Raw genomic sequence first — 16,220 nt, forward strand, 5'->3', positions numbered from 1 at the left:
TCAGTGGCTACCTCCCATCCTCTCAGTGGAAATGTTCAACGCACCCTGTCACGGCACGTCTATTCATCTGTCGGTTCTCAATTGGGTTGGAATAGAATCCAGTGATTCTTTTGCGTCTGTCACTAACGCCCAACCTTCAGGAGTTTGAAGCTCGTCACAGTCATTCAGTTATTGAATCCTACTCAGAATACCACAGACAAGGTTTAGACCTTCCGGATTCTCTTGAATGCCGCCATCAGTTCTAGCTTATACCACGAAGATTCTGATTAAAGAATCCAAGAGATATCCACTTAATCTAAGGTAGAACGGAGGTGGTTGTTAGGCACACGTTCATAGTTGAGAATGATGATGAGTGTCACGGATCATCACATTCATCCGGTTTAAGAACAAGTAATATCTTAGAATGGAAGCAAGCATGATTGAATGAAAAACAGTAGTAATTGCATTAATCCATCAAGACACAGTAGAGCTCCTCACCCCTAACCATGGGGTTTAGAGACTCATGCCGTGGAAGGTACACAAAGAAACGTGTAAAGTGTCATGAGGTTCGGATACAATGTCAAAAGATTCTATTAATAGTGAACTAGTAACCTAGGGTATATAGAAATGAGTAAATGACGTAAAAATCCACTTCTGGGTCCACTTAGTGTGTGCTTGGGCTGAGCATTGAAGCTTTCATGTGTAGAGACCGGGTAAAATATTGACTATTATACATTGCTGGAAAGCCCAGGATGTCTACTTTCCAATGCCGTTGAGAGCGCGCCAATTGGGCTTCTGTAACTCCAGAAAATCCACTTCGAGTGCAGGGAGGTCAGAATCCAACAGCATCTGCAGTCCTTTTCAGTCTCTGAATCAGATTTTTGCTCAGGACCCTCAATTTCAGTCAGAAAATACCTGAAATCACAGAAAAACACACAAACTCATAGTAAAGTCCAGAAAAGTAAATTTTAACTAAAAACTACTAAAAATATACTAAAAACTAATTAGATTATAATAAAAACATACTAAAAACAATGCCAAAAAGCGTATAAATTATCCGCTCATCAAGCACCTTTACTTTCAATTCTCTTTAATTTTTGCAATTACTCCCTCTCCCTTTACATTCTCTGCTATTTACTTAGTGTTGGATACAAAATCACTCAACCAATACTTGATTCACTTGACTAAATCAACCACTGAACTAAAATTGTTCAATCCTTCAATCCCTATGGGATCGACCTCACTCCCATGAATTTTATTACTTGATGCGATCTGGTACACTTGCCGGTGAGTTTTGTGTTGGATCGTTTTCCACACATCAATTGTTATCTTGGGAAAGAAACTCCCCATAATTGGATCTCCTCTGAGCCTTGGAAAATGGATGAGGAGATCATGCTAGAAATACTTTCTCATGTTGGACCAAATTGGGGTTTGGATAGGTATAGTGACATATAACCCTAACAACAATATGATTTGGAAATATATGTGGTATGATCAGTGAACATACTTCATCTCTTCTCATGAGCAATTAAATATAGGAATTGGGCAATTATTCAAGTTTAGAGAGATTGGATTGCCAAGGAATTGGGATTCAATCACTTAAGATTTCCAAGGAGATCAATGAATGCATTGATTGAGGAAGAGATGAGAATGAACTTGATCCGGAGAATACAACACCTCCTGAACCCAATGATTTCCCCATTTCTGATCTTACCCATTCTCTTTACTTTCCATCATTTACTTTCATGCTAATCACCTTAATTCCCCATTTAAGATTCTGCACTTTATTTTCTATCATTTACTTTCCCTCCATTTAATTTTCTGCAATTCTATATCCACTATCTGCTTAGCTCAACTAGAGCATTCTTCCAGTTAAAATTGCTTGATCAATCAATCCCTGTGGGATTCGACCTCACTCTATTGTGAGTTTTTACTTGACGACAATTCGGTATACTTGCCGAAGGAAATTTATTGAGAGACAAATTCCCATGCATCAGGTGTTGAGTTGCTCCTAATAGTTGTGTGGAAGAAAATGCATCCCTTGAGGCATCTCAGGGATTTCTTGATGAAGGACTTCCTCATGCTCTTGTTGAGGTTCATGAGTGGGCTCTCTTGTTTGCTCCATCCTCTTTCTAGTGATGGGCTTTTGAGATGAATCTCTCCATCTCCCATGACTCGGAGTTGGAAGCAACTGCCTTTCCTTTCCTCTTTCTAGAGGTTACTCCGGTCTTAGGTGCCATTAATGGTTATGGAAAAACAAAAAGCAGAGCTTTTTTCCACACCAAACTTAAAAGATTTGCTCGTCCTCGAGCAAAAGAAGAAAGAAAGGTTTAGAGGAAGAAGAGATAAAGGAGATGGAGGTGTGTGAATGGTTCGACCAAGGGGGTTTTAGCTGGTTATGATGTGTGAAAATGAAGGAGTGATGAGCGGCTTATATAGGAGTGGAGTGGAGGGGGAATTCTTGTAAAAGGGGTTGGGTTTGGGAAGGAGATGGTTTGAATTTGAATGGGTGGGGGTAGGTGGGTTGTATGATGGTCTTGGAGGAGAAATGGAGGTGATTGGTGGAGGTTATTTTGGGGAAGAGTGTTATCGAAAGGTGTGAAAAGGAGAGGAAAACAATTGAGGTAGGTGGGGATCCTGTGGAGTTCACAGATCCTGAGGTGTCAAAGAATTCTAGTCCCTGCACCTTTCTGGTGTTTAAACGCGCTCTATGTGCCATTTCTGGCATTTAACGCCAGCTTTGCTGCCTTTCCTGGCGTTAAACGCCGGTCTGGCTGCCAATTGTGGCGTTTAACGCCCAGAAAGCTACTAGACTAGGCATTAAACGCCCATTTTGCTATCATTACTGGCGTTTAATGGCAGCCAGACACCAAACACCTTTTTCTGGCATTAAACACCAGTCTGTCTGCCCATTTTGGTGTTAAACACCCATTTTGCTATCCTTACTGGTGTTCAGTAAGCTCGTCCTCCAGGGTGTGCTATTTTTGATGCAGTTTTTTATTCCTGCTTTAATACTGTAGCTCTTTTTGTGACTCCACATGATCATCATCCTAAAGAAAACATAAACTAACAATAGAAAATGCAATGAAAAAGTAATTAACATAGATAAATAAGATTGGGTTGCCTCCCAATAAGCGCTTCTTTAATGTTAATAGCTTGACAGTAAGCTCTTACAGAGCTTCACAGATACTCAAAGCATGATTGTGGCCTCCCAACACCAAAGTTAGAGTTTAAATGTGGGGGCTCTGCTTGACTCTGTATGGGAAGAATTAGATGAGGCTTTTCATGCTTCTTCTCCATGTTTACAGAAGATCCTTGATCATTAAACACAAGGTAGTCCTCATTCAATTGAAGGACTAACTCTCTCCTGTCCACATCAATCACAGCCCTTGCTGTGGCTAGGAAGGGTCTTCCAATGATGATGGATTCTTCCTCATCCTTCCCAGTGTCTAGGATTATGAAGTCAACAGGGATGTAAAGGCCTTCAACTTTCACTAAGATATCCTCTACAAGTCCATAAGCCTATTTTATTGATTTGTCTGCCATCTCTAGTGAGATTCTTGTAGCTTGTACCTCAAAGATCCTTAGTTTTTCCATTACAGAAAGTGGCATGAGGTTTATACCTGACCCCAGGTCACACAGAGCCTTCTCAAAGGTCATGGTGCCTATGGTACAAGGTATTAAGAACCTTCCGGGATCCGGTTTCTTTTGAGGTAATGTTTGCTAAACTCAGGCATTCAGTTCACTAATGAGCAATAGAGATTCATCCTCCTATGTCTCATTACCAAATAACTTGGCAATCAGCTTCATGATTGTTCCTAGGTATTGAGCAACTTGCTCTTTAACAATATCTTCATCTTCTTCAGAGCAAGAATACTCATCAGAGCTCATGAATGGTAATAGAAAGTTCGGTGGAATCTATATGGTCTCTGTATGGGCCTCAGGTTCCTTTGGTTCCTCATTAGAGACTTCCTTATTGGCTAGTGGGCATCCATTGAGGTCTTCCTAACTGGAAATCACTACCTCTTCCTCCTCCATAGGGTTAGCCATTTTGGTTATATTGATGGCCTTGCACTCTCTCTTTGGATTCTCTTTTGTATTGCTTGGGAGAGTACTAGGAGGGGTTTCAATAACTCTTTTACTCAACTGACCCACTTGTACCTCCAAATTTCTGATGGAGGACCTTGTTTCAGTCATAAAACTTAGAGTGGCCTTAGATATATCAGAGACTATGTTTGCTAAGCCAGAGGGGCTCTGCTCAGAATTCTCTGTCTCTTGCTGAGAAGATGATGGAAAAGGCTTGCTATTGCCAAACCTATTGCTCCCACCATTATTATTATTGAAGCAAGGCTTGCTTTTGCCAAACCTATTGTAACTACCATTATTATTATTGAAGCCTTGTTGAGGCTTCTGTTGATCCTTCCATGAGAAATTTGGATGATTTCTCCATGAAGAATTATATGTGTTTCCATAGGATTCTCCCATGTAATTCACCTCTTCCATTGTAGGGTTCTTAGGATCATAAGCTTCTCCTTCAGAGGAGGCTTCTTTAGTACTGCCGGATGCAGCTTGCAATCCAGTCAGATTCTGAGAAATCATATTGACTTGCTGAGTCAATATTTTGTTCTGTGCCAATATGGCATTCAGAGTATCAATCTCAAGAACTCCTTTCTTCTGAGTCATCCCATTATTCACAGGATTTTTTTCAGAAGTGTACATGAACTGGTTATTTGCAACCATCTCAATGAGTTCCTGGGCTTCTACAGGTGTTTTGTTTTCAGATGAAGAGATCCACCAGCAGAATGGTCTAATGACATCTTGGACAATTCAGACAGACCATCATAGAATATACATATGATGCTCCATTCTGGAAGCATGTCAGAAGGACACCTTTTGGTTAATTACTTGTATCTTTCCCAAGCTTCATAAAGAGATTCACCTTCCTTCTGTCTGAAGGTTTGGACTTCCACTCTAAGCTTGCTCATCTTTTGAGGTGGAAAGAATTTGGTCAAGAAAGTAGTGACCAACTTATCACAAGAGTTCAGGCTTTTTCTAGGGTGTGAGTCCAACCATATCCTAGCTCTGTCTCTTACAGCAAAGGGAAAAAGCATAAGTCTGTAGACATCAGGATCAACCCTATTGGTCTTAACAGTATCACAGCTTTTCAAGAATTTAGCTAAGAACTGATGAGGATCTTCCAATGGAAGTCCATGAAACTTGCAATTCGCTTCATGAGAGAAACTAATTGAGGCTTAAGCTCAAAGTTGTTTGCTCTAATGGCAGGAATTGAGATGCTTCTTCCATAGAAGTTGGAAGTTGGTGCAGTATAGTCACCAAGTATCTTCCTTGCATCTCTAGCATTGTTGTTGGGTTCGGCTGCCATGTCTGTTTCTTTTTCGAGATTTTCTGCAAGGTCATCTCTGGAGTGTTGTGCTTTAGCTTCTCTTAGGTTCCTCTTCAGAGTCCTTTCAGGTTCAAGATCAGCTTCAACAAGAATATTTTTATCCCTGTTTTTGCTCATATGAAAAGGAAGAGAACAAAGGGAGTAGAAGAATCATCTATGTCACAGTATAGAGATACCTTGAGTTATCAGAGGAAAAAAAGAATAGAAGAGTGAGAAGAGAGAAGAGATGAATAATTTGAACAGAGAGAAGAGAGTGAGATTCGAATTATGAGTAGAAGATAAGTGTTAGCAATTAAATAAAATAAATAGAAAGAAATGAGAGAGAGAGAAAGTATTCAAATTTTAATTAAATGAAGAGAAAAATATTTTTGTTTTTATTTTAATTATTGGTTAGTTTTGAAAATTATAAAAGAAATAAAATTAGAATCTAAAACAATTAGTTAATTAAAAAGAATTTTGAAAAAGTGGTTAGTGATTTTCGAAAACTAGAAGTGAAAAAGTAGTTAAGTGATTTTGAAAAAGATAAAAAATAGTAAACTTTTTAGAATTAAAACAAACAAATCAATTAGTTAGTTGAAAAAGATTTGAATATAAATTTTGAAAAGATAAGAAGTTAGAAAAAGATTTTGAAATCAAAATTTAAAAAAAATGATTGACAATTATTTTGAAAAAGAATTTAAAAAGATTTGGTTTTTAAAATTAAAGTTGATGACTTGACTAACAAGAAAATAAAAGATCTGATTCTAAAATTCATAGATTGAACCTTTCTTAACAAGAAAGTAACAAACTTGAAATTTTTTGAATCAAAACATTAATTGTTAGCTAGGATTTCAAAAATTATGAAATAAAATTAAGAAAAAAAAAGATTTTGAAAAATTAGTATTAAAAATTTTTGAAAACATTAAAAAATTGAAAGATGAATATTTAAAATATGTTCGATGCAAAAAGTTATGAATTAAAACATGAAAATTTGGAAAAAAATCAAATTGGAAACAAAATTACCTCCCTTGTGTCATCCTACCGTTAAACGCCCAAAATGATATCCATTCTGGCGTTTAACGCCCACTTCGCTGCCTCTTTGGGCGTTTAACGCCCAGCCAGATACCTTGGCTGGCGTTAAACACCAGGAATTCTTTTTTACTGGGCATTTTTCTGAACGCCCATAATGCTGCCCATTCTGGCGTTTAACGCCCAAAATGATACCTTTACTGGCGTTAAACACCCAAAATGATAGCCATTCTGGCGTTTAACGCCCAAAATGCCTCTTTACCGGTGTTTTAATGCCAGTGAGCTCTTTTTTTCTGTGATTCCTCTGTTTTATGTTCTATATTTTTTTTGGACTTTTGAATTTTTTAATGAGGAGAGAGAAAAACAACAAAATGAAACAAAACATAAGAAAATTTAAGATCAAAACAAATAATGCATGCAGGAACACTTTGAATGTCAAGAAGAACACCAAGAACACTTTGAAGATCATGATGAACATCAAGAACATAATTTTGAAAATTTTTAAGAAGAGAAAGACATGCAGGACACCAAACTTAAAATGTGACACTAGACATAAACAAGAAACACAATTTTTGTTGGTTTTTATGATTTTATTAATTTTTTTTGTATTTTTCAAAAATAAAAATAAAAAGCTTAAACATAAAATAAAATTACCCAATCTAAGCAACAAGATGAACCGTCTGTTGTCCAAACTCGAACAATCCTCGGCAACGGTGCCAAAAACTTGGTGCACAAAATTGCAATCGAACTTTTGCAACTCCACACAACTAACCAGCAAGTGCACTGGGTCGTCCAAGTAATAAAACCTTACGCGAGTAAGGGTCAATCCCACAGAGATTGTCGGCTTGAAGCAAGCTATGGTCATGCTGTAAATCTTAGTCAGGCGGATTGAAATGGTTATGAGGTTTTGATAATTAAAAGATAAATAAAACATAAAATAAAATAAAGATACTTATGTAATTCATTGATAGGAATTTCAGATAAGTGTTTGAAGATGCTTTGTTGCTTCTGAACCTCTGCTTTCCTATTGTCTTTATCCAATCATGCGTGCTCCCTTCCATGGCAAGCTGTATGATCCTCTCAGTGAAAATGGTCCAGCTACGGTTTCTGTATGGCTAATCAACTGTCAGATTTCTCGTCTCGGATGAAAAATACCAGGCACAGCTACCGCAGGGCTAATCATCTGTCGGTTCTCACTTGTGTTGGAATATGATCTCTCTATCCTTTTGCACACTGTCACTGCACCCAACATTCGCAAGTTTGAAACTCGTCATAGTCATCCCTTCTCAGATCCTACTCGGAATACCAATTGGTTCTAGCCTATATTGGCGCCATTGCCGGGGAACGCAATGGTGTTATGTTATTGGCTATTGTATATATTGTAAATATCTTGATTTTTGGTTTGTTTGTTAGTTTTCACTAGTTGTAGGATTTTATTTTCTTTGTTTCTTGTTAGCTTTTGTTTTTATTTTCTCTTTTACTATGAATTCTCATCCTTTTGGCTACGAGCATGGTTACAACTATGTTGTAGGAAATAGAAGCTTCAATGGGATGTGCATCAAGGATTTGGAGATCAAATGTCGGAGGAGCCCCAAGCTTATAGACGACCTTCTTGGCAACAACCTCCTCCGGCTTCTTATGGGTACAATTCAAATCTTGATGCATACCAATCTAATGTATGTGATGACCCTCATTGTGGTTGTCAACCACAATCATCATATGCATATGCACCCCCTCCTCAATATAGCCCTTCACTATACTCACAAGCCTCATACCACCAACCACCTCCATATGATCCTAACCTATATCCACCATACCAACCACCATATGAACCATCTCTAGAGCCACCACCATTCCAATACCAATACTCCGATGAACCACAAAGTCCATACACACCACCTCAAGAATTTCACCAATATGAACCACCTTCCAATTACAACAATCTTCCCTCAAATAATGAACCTTCTCTTACACCATTGCCTCCCGATGAAGCCCCCATGCTAGAATTGAGAGATCTTGAATCTCATCTCTTAAGGTGACAAGAGGAGGATGAAAAGAAGTTTGCAGAGTTAAGAGCAAAAATGGCTATCATAGTAGAAGCCACTAGTAACATAGTCTCATCCTGCCTAAGCATATGCGATCAAGACACTCCCATTGTTGAATGTGGAGAAGCACCCAAGGAGCTTAGTGAGGGAATGAACTTGAAGCTCCAAGGTGAAGATGAGGAGTTAAAGCAAGAAATGCAACAAGAGGAGGAGGTAGAGGTTATTGAACCAAAGGAAGCAGTGGTTGGCACCTTAGGATATATTGAGTACATTGAGGAATCACAAGTTGAAGAGCCTTCTTCCATGGAATTTGAAGTTAATGTTGAGGAGGAGAGTGCACAATCTCCAAGGCACAATGTGATTGAAGAATAAGAAGAAGTGTTCCAAGTAATAGGCCCTCCTATTTTTGATGATTCCATACCAACATATGATCCTTTTGAGCTTGAAGAATCTTTCCCCGCTATGCTCAGAATTGATGAGGAGGTAGACTTCACTCAACCTCCTATTTATGATTTGAGTGATGGGGAAGAGCTTGAAGAAATTGATGAAGAAGAGCTTGATCTTGAGGAAGCTTGGCAAGGGACGAAGCTTGAAGAACCTTGCCAAGTGGTGGAAGCCTTTAGAAGGGTGTTTACGGGAGTGGAACATGCTTTAGCAAGACCGTTGGGAACCCCTCCACCTAAGTTGTCATCCAATCCTTCATTTGAGTGGGTAAAACTTCTAACTCTTAGCTTTGTAATGCCACTTGAATATGGTTTGCTTGAGACGGATGGCCAACCTAGGGCGCTTTGTGGAATTAAGCGTAAGAGGAGGATGTTTAGTGGTTGGCAGTGTAAATTTAGGTTCATTGTGGTTGAAGCTTCAAGGAGCAAGGGTTGGTGTAGTGCTCAATTGAATGGGTCTAGGAGGATAGTTTGGTGCTTCCATGAGAATTCATCCCTCTTGCCACCCGGAGAAAATCACCATGATCAACTCAAGGACGGGTGTGAAAACAAAGTATGGGATCCCAGATCACACAAGGAGAATCAACTTTGGGAGCCCATGGTTTGTGAAGAACTCCATCAAAGCTTGGACTTATTAACCTTGAATGATGAACCACAATGGAAGTCCAAGCATTGGTGGATGTTCAAGGATGGAGTCAAGCACAAGCCACCTTGATAAGGAGCTCCCCATAAGTCCAACTTAAGGACAATAAACAAAAGTGCTAGGTGGGAGGCACCCCACCATGGTAACATCTTTCCTTTTTTCTTTTTTTTTTAAATATTGCTAATAATTAGTTTAATTTTATGTTTTGTTTGGTTAGATATGTTTATTTGGGAGTTTAGTGTGTTAAATAAGGTTTTATGATGTTTTGGTAGTTGTTTGGAGGTTTGGAATGCTTGGATTGGTGCAAAAACATAGAAAAATTTTAAAAAATAGAGCACCATCCACGCGCACGCGCACTCCACGCATACGCGTGACCCAAGTAATTTCAACCATCCACGCACACGCGTCATGCATGCGCACGCGTGGATTGAAGTTTTCCACTTCCTATACATTCACCCGAGAGTTGTGCCTGAAGTGTTCCAACTATGTGCCTGATGCACGCGTACGCGCACTTCATGTGTACATGATAAACCCCGATTTCGTGGTTTATTTTGTGCTTAATTTGGGGGGAATTTATCACTTTTTCCCACATTTATTCAATAAAATAGCATGGTTTTGTAATTCTCCATTGAATTATGCTTAAGTGTAAAAAACATGCTTTTTAGGCCCTTAAATTGGTGATTTTAACTCACTTTAATTCTATCTGATGCCTTGATATATTTGTTGAGTGATTTCAGGTTCATAGGGCAAGTATTGGATGGAAGAAATGAGAAGAAAAGCATACAAAGTGGAGAATGCATGAAGAAACCAAGATTGGGAATGCATCGATGGGCACACACGCGTACAAGGCGCGCGCGCGCAAAAGTGAGTTTGTCTAGGGACGTGCATGCGTACATGCCACGTTCACGTGGATGAAGAATTAGCCAATCGACGCGCACGTGCACATGGTGCGTACGCGTCGATACTTGCACATGACTCACTTAAAGGCAAAACGCTGGGGGCGATTTCTGACCAGCCCATGCCCAAATTCCAACCTGTTTCTGAGTGTATTTCATGCAGAATTGAAGCCCAAGCAAAGGGGGAGCAATTGTTTGAAGTATTAGCATCATGTAGTGTAGTTTCTAGAGAGAGAATCTCCCTCTTCTCTCTAGAATTAGGTAGATTAGGTTAATTTCATCTTAGATCTAGTTCCAATTTCATGTTCTCATATTGTTTTCTCTACAATTTCAAGTTTCTATTCTTGATTCCTCTTAGTTTTCATGTTAATTCCCCTTTTTGCTATCTTTTATGATGATGAACTCTTGTTTGATTTGGACCTTTTCTTTAATGCAATTTAATGTTTGATGTTTCTTTTATTGTTGAACGGAGTTGTGATTTTACTTTGCTTGCAATTGGTAGTTAGTAGATTTATATTTCTGGCACTTTACTATGCTTTCCATTTGTACCCACCAAGTGTTTGACAAAATGCTTTGTTGGGCTTTAGAGTAGAATTTTATGCTCTTTGATTGGGAAGGTAACTTAGGAACTCTTGAGTTGCTAATGTCCAAGTGATTGATGATTGGGAGCCATTGACCTTAGATCTCACTGATTGAATTGGTGGAGAACTAGGACTTATGGACCTGGATTGACATAGCTCATTTGACTATCCTTTACTAGTTAGAGGATGACTTAATGGGGTTTATCCTTGTCAATTCTCATGTTGTGGTTAGTGATAAGGATAGAGATCCTTGACCACCAACCCTTGCCAAGGCCTTTTGGTTAATTGAATTTCCTTATCATTTAATTTTCATGTCTCTTATTCCAAAAACCCTAAAACATACTTCATAGCCAATAATCATACACTTCATTGCAATCCTCGTAAGATGACCCAGAGTCCAAATACTCCGGTTAATTCTTATTTGGGGTTTGTTCTTTGTGACAAAACCAAAAAATTTAATTTGATTTGAGGATTTACTATTGGTTTGGACTATACTAACAACGGAATTATCTTGTGGAATTCCGAACCGGTAACAATTCTTGCAATCAAATTAATGGCGCCGTTGCCGGGGATTGCAATGGTGTTATGTTATTGGCTATTGTATATATTGTGAATATCTTGATTTTTTATTTGTTTATTAGTTTTTGCTAGTTATAGGATTTTGTTCTCTTTGTTTCTTGTTAGCTTTTGTTTTATTTTCTATTTTACTATGAATTCTTATCCTTCTAGATATGAGCATGGTTACAACTATGTTGTAGGAAATGGAAGCTTCAATGGGGATGTGCATCAAGGATTTGGAGATCAAATGTGGGAGGAGCCCCAAGCTTATGGATAACCTTCTTGGAAACAACCTCCTCCGGCTTCTTATGGGTACATGATAAACCACTATTTTATGGTTTATATTGTGTTTAATTGAGTGGTTTTATCAAGCTTTTCACCCACTCATTCATATGATGCATGATTTTACAATTCCTTCCTAGTTTAGTTCTATGATTGAAAACTTGCTTCTTAGAGATCTTTTTATTGTGTATTTTAATTCTCCTTTATACCATTCGATACTGTGATCCGTGTAATAAGTGTTTCAGGCTTCATAGGGCAGGAATGGCTTAGAGAATGGAGAGGAAGCTTGCAAAAATAGAAGGAGCACAAGAAATAAAGAAGAAAACCAGTGAACACCGACGCGCACACATGGCTGATGCGCGCGCGGAAATTGGACAAAATCACAATGACGCGTACGCGTGCTTGACGTGTACACATGGATTGGAGTTTGCGCAAACAATGCGAGCGCGTGCCTGACGCACACGTGTGGAGGGGAAATCGTTGAATGACGCGTACGCATGACTGACGCGTACGAGTGACCTGCACGATATGCAGAAATTATAGAATACGCTGGAGACAGTTTCAGGCCGCATTTTGACCCAGAGTTTGGCCCAGAAACACAAATTAAAGTTAGGGAACATGCAGATACTTCAGATCAGACATCATACAGCATTCATTCATAAGTCACACTTTTCATAATTTAGATGTAGTTTTTAGAAGGAGAGACTCTCTCCTCTCTCTTAGGATTAGGATTAGGACTCCTCTTAAAGGACTTAGGAATATTTTCATCTTCTACAATTACAGGTTCAATGTTCCTTTTATTTATCTTTTTAATCTAATTTATGAACTTGTCCATGTTAGAATTGATATCTTTATTTAATATAATTTGAGGTATTTCAGACTCATGATTGCTTTTTTCTATTTATTATATAAATAATTTAGATTTTTCCCTTTTAGCTTTGGTTGATTAATTGGTAACTCTTGAGTTGTCAAACTCATCGTGATTGATAATTGTTACCTTTGCTGATTAATTTAGATTCCTATAACTCTGGTCTTTCCTTAAGGAGTTGACTAGGACTTTAGGTGTTAAATTGATTTGTCCACTTAACTTACCTTCATAGTTAGAGGTTGACTGAGTGGTAGCAAAAATATAATTCTCATAACCACTGATAAGGATAACTAGGATAGGACTTCCAGCTTTCATACTTTGCCAAGAGATTTTCTAATTATTAATTGATTTTTCTTATCAATTAAATTATTTGTTCAAACCTTTTCAAAACCCCAAAATATACCTTTGCATAACCAATAATAAATCATACTTCCCTGCAATTCCTTGAGAAGACGACCCGAGATTTGAATACTTCGGTTTATAAATTTATTGGGTTTTGTTACTTGTGACAATGGTGGGCGAAATTGTGATCTCTAATAATGGCATTCAACTTGGTATGCGCGTTTATAATTCAGCACTTTCTTCACAACCTCGCACAACTAACCAGCAAGTGCACTGGGTCGTCCAAGTAATAAACCTTACGTGAGTAAGGGTCGATCCCTCAGAGATTGTTGGTATGAAGCAAGTTATGGTCATCTTGTAGATCTCAGTTAGGCTTATTCAAATGGTTATGGAGTTTTCGAATAATAATAATAAATAAACATAAAATAAAGATAGAGTTACTCATGTAATTCAACGGTGAGAATTGCAAATAGGCGTATGAAGATGCTGTGCTCCTTTTGAATCTCTGGTTTCCTACTGCCTTCATCCAATCCTTCTTACTCCTTTCCATGGCAAGCTGTATGTAGGGCATCACCGTTGTTGAGTTTGAAGCTCATCACAGTCATTCAATCCCTGAATCCTACTCGGAATACCACGGACAAGGTTTAGACTTTTCGGATTGTCATGAATACCGCCATCAATTCTAGCTTATACCACGAAGATTCTGATTAAAGAATCCAAGAGATATGCGCCCGGTCTAAGGTAGAACGGAAGTTGTTGTCAGTCACGCGTTCATAGGTGAGAATGATGATGAGTGTCACGGATCATCACATTCATCATGTTGAAGTGCAACGAATATCTTAGAATAAGAATAAGTCGAATTGAATAGAAAATAGTAGTAATTGCATTAAAACTTGAAGTACAGCAGAGCTCCACACCCTTAATCTATGGTGTGTAGAAAATCCACCGTTGAAAATACATAAGTGATAGTGGTCCAGGTATGGCCAAATGGCCAGCCCCCAAAACGTGATCAATAGTCTCCTAAGATGAACAATAGATTAAAACTGAGACCAAAGATGTCTAACACAATAGTAAAATGTTCTATTTATACTAGACTAGCTACTAGGGTTTATAGAAATAGGTAATTGATGCAGAAATCCACTTCTGGGGCCCACTTGGTGTATGCTTGGGCTGAGCTTTGAGATTTACACGTGCAGAGGCTTCTTTTGGAGTTGAATGCCAAGTTGTAACGTGTTTTTGGTGTTCAACTTTGGTTCGTGACGTGTTTCTGGCATTGAGCGCCAGTTTACGTCATCTAATCTCGAATAAAGTATAAACTATTATATATGGTTGGAAAGCTCTGGATGTCTACTTTTTAACGCCGTTAAGAACGCGCCATTTGGAGTTCTGTAGCTCTAGAAAATCCATTTCGAGTGCAGGGAGGTCAGAATCCAACAGCATTAGCAATCCTTTCTCAGTCTCTGAATCAGACTTTTGCTCAGGTCCCTCAATTTCAGCCAGAAAATACCTGAAATTACAGAAAAACACACAAACTCATAGTAAAGTCCAGAAATGTTAATTTAGCATAAAAACTAATGAAAACATCCCTAAAAGTAGCTAGATCCTACTAAAAATTACCTAAAAACAATGCCAAAAAGCGTATAAATTATCCGCTCATCAGACAACCAAACGTTTGTACGAAAGGATTTTCTGTTGGTTTAGAAGCTATACTTACAACGCAGTTATATTTGTGAATTTCTTTTCCGACAGGAAATTCGATCTTTAAAATGGCGCCGTTGCCAGGGAATTGCAAACGTGTGCCTTATTATTGGTTATTGTAAATATTTTTCAAAAAAAAATTTATTTTAAAATTTTTATCTTATCTTTTCTTATTTTTCAAAAGTCAAATCTTTTTTTTTTTTAAATCATATCTTTTTCAAAATCTTATCTTATCTTTTTCAGAATCTTATCTTATCCTTTTTCAAAAATCATATCTTTTTCAAGATCTTATCTTATCTTTTTTTCAAAAATCATATCTTTTTCAAAATATTTTCTTTTTGTTAGTTTTTGTTTCTATTTTCTCCTACTACTATGAACTCTCACCCCTTTGGCTATGAGTCTGGTTACAACTATGTTGCAGGAAGAGGAAGCTATAACAGGAATATGCATCAAGGTCAAAGCAATCAAAGATGGACAGAGCCAAGAGGATCTGATCAACCCTTTAGGCAAGAACACCTTTCAAGATATCAAGGACGAAGACTATTCTACAATGCATACCAAGATGATATGTAACGACCCAACTCCCAGTATGCCATGGTCATACAAGAAGCTAAGTGTTACTAACTTATCCTTTCCAATTATTATTTACTATCTAATATAGGAGCCTATTCCTTGTTAGAGCGATGCAAATCTTACGAGTAATGTTTTTTTTTTTTATTTGTTGAGGACATTCAGGTAAAATAAACAAGCATATAAAAAGAATAATAGAAAAGTGGCATAAAGAAACATAGAAACACAGCTGATAATATACATCATGTACGTTATAACAAAACATGTAGCGTTTACACAAGATCAAGTCAGTTTACATCCTCGTCATCCTACGTAGCTAATATTTACACGACACTCCCAGGGCCTGGCCCATACAAAAAGCCGCTAAACTGGCACCCAGGCTAGCCTAACCACTATATAGCTCCTAGCTCTCGGGTGTACTAACACAAGTGAGAGACTATCTATCCGATAATGTTAGACTAGAGTGTCATCAAAAGAATGCCCCTTCCGCAGTCAAACTATATCTACTCGTGGCCGTTCGGAGAATCGCCGTGAGGCTCGTCCATCTCCTCATCCTGCTCTATCTCTATCTCAGGATCCTCCTCCTCCTCATCACCCGCAGCTACAACTATACCCTCAGATCCACCAGAAACACTGCTGTCACTATGTACAAAACCATTCGCGAGCACAGGTCCGTTCGCGTATATAGGAGCTACCCCACCGTCCGGTACTGCCGGCTCATCAGGGTGTAGAAAGTCAGGGATCGGCTCAGGGGAAAAGTTCCACTCTGCTAGTGTAACAGGTACATAGTCACCTGCTAACTCGGGCTCATCAGGAATGATAGGCTCAGGTTCCACCTCATTCAAAGGTTGAGCTGGTATAGCGTGCTCGGGGTCATCAGGAAAAGGATGTACAGGTGCATCA

The 16,220-nt window shown here is 38.4% G+C and overlaps 1 non-coding gene across 1 annotated transcript; it reads left to right on the forward strand.

Annotated features, from left to right (window-relative positions):
• Positions 1-4,850: 4,850 nt before the first annotated feature.
• LOC127743566 (small nucleolar RNA R71) lies at positions 4,851-4,958 on the forward strand. The gene has a single exon (XR_008004951.1). It is a non-coding gene; the product is annotated as a small nucleolar RNA R71 (small nucleolar RNA).
• Positions 4,959-16,220: the final 11,262 nt, after the last annotated feature.

This window comes from Arachis duranensis, chromosome 10, assembly GCF_000817695.3.
Source record: "Arachis duranensis cultivar V14167 chromosome 10, aradu.V14167.gnm2.J7QH, whole genome shotgun sequence".
NCBI lineage: Eukaryota > Viridiplantae > Streptophyta > Magnoliopsida > Fabales > Fabaceae > Arachis > Arachis duranensis.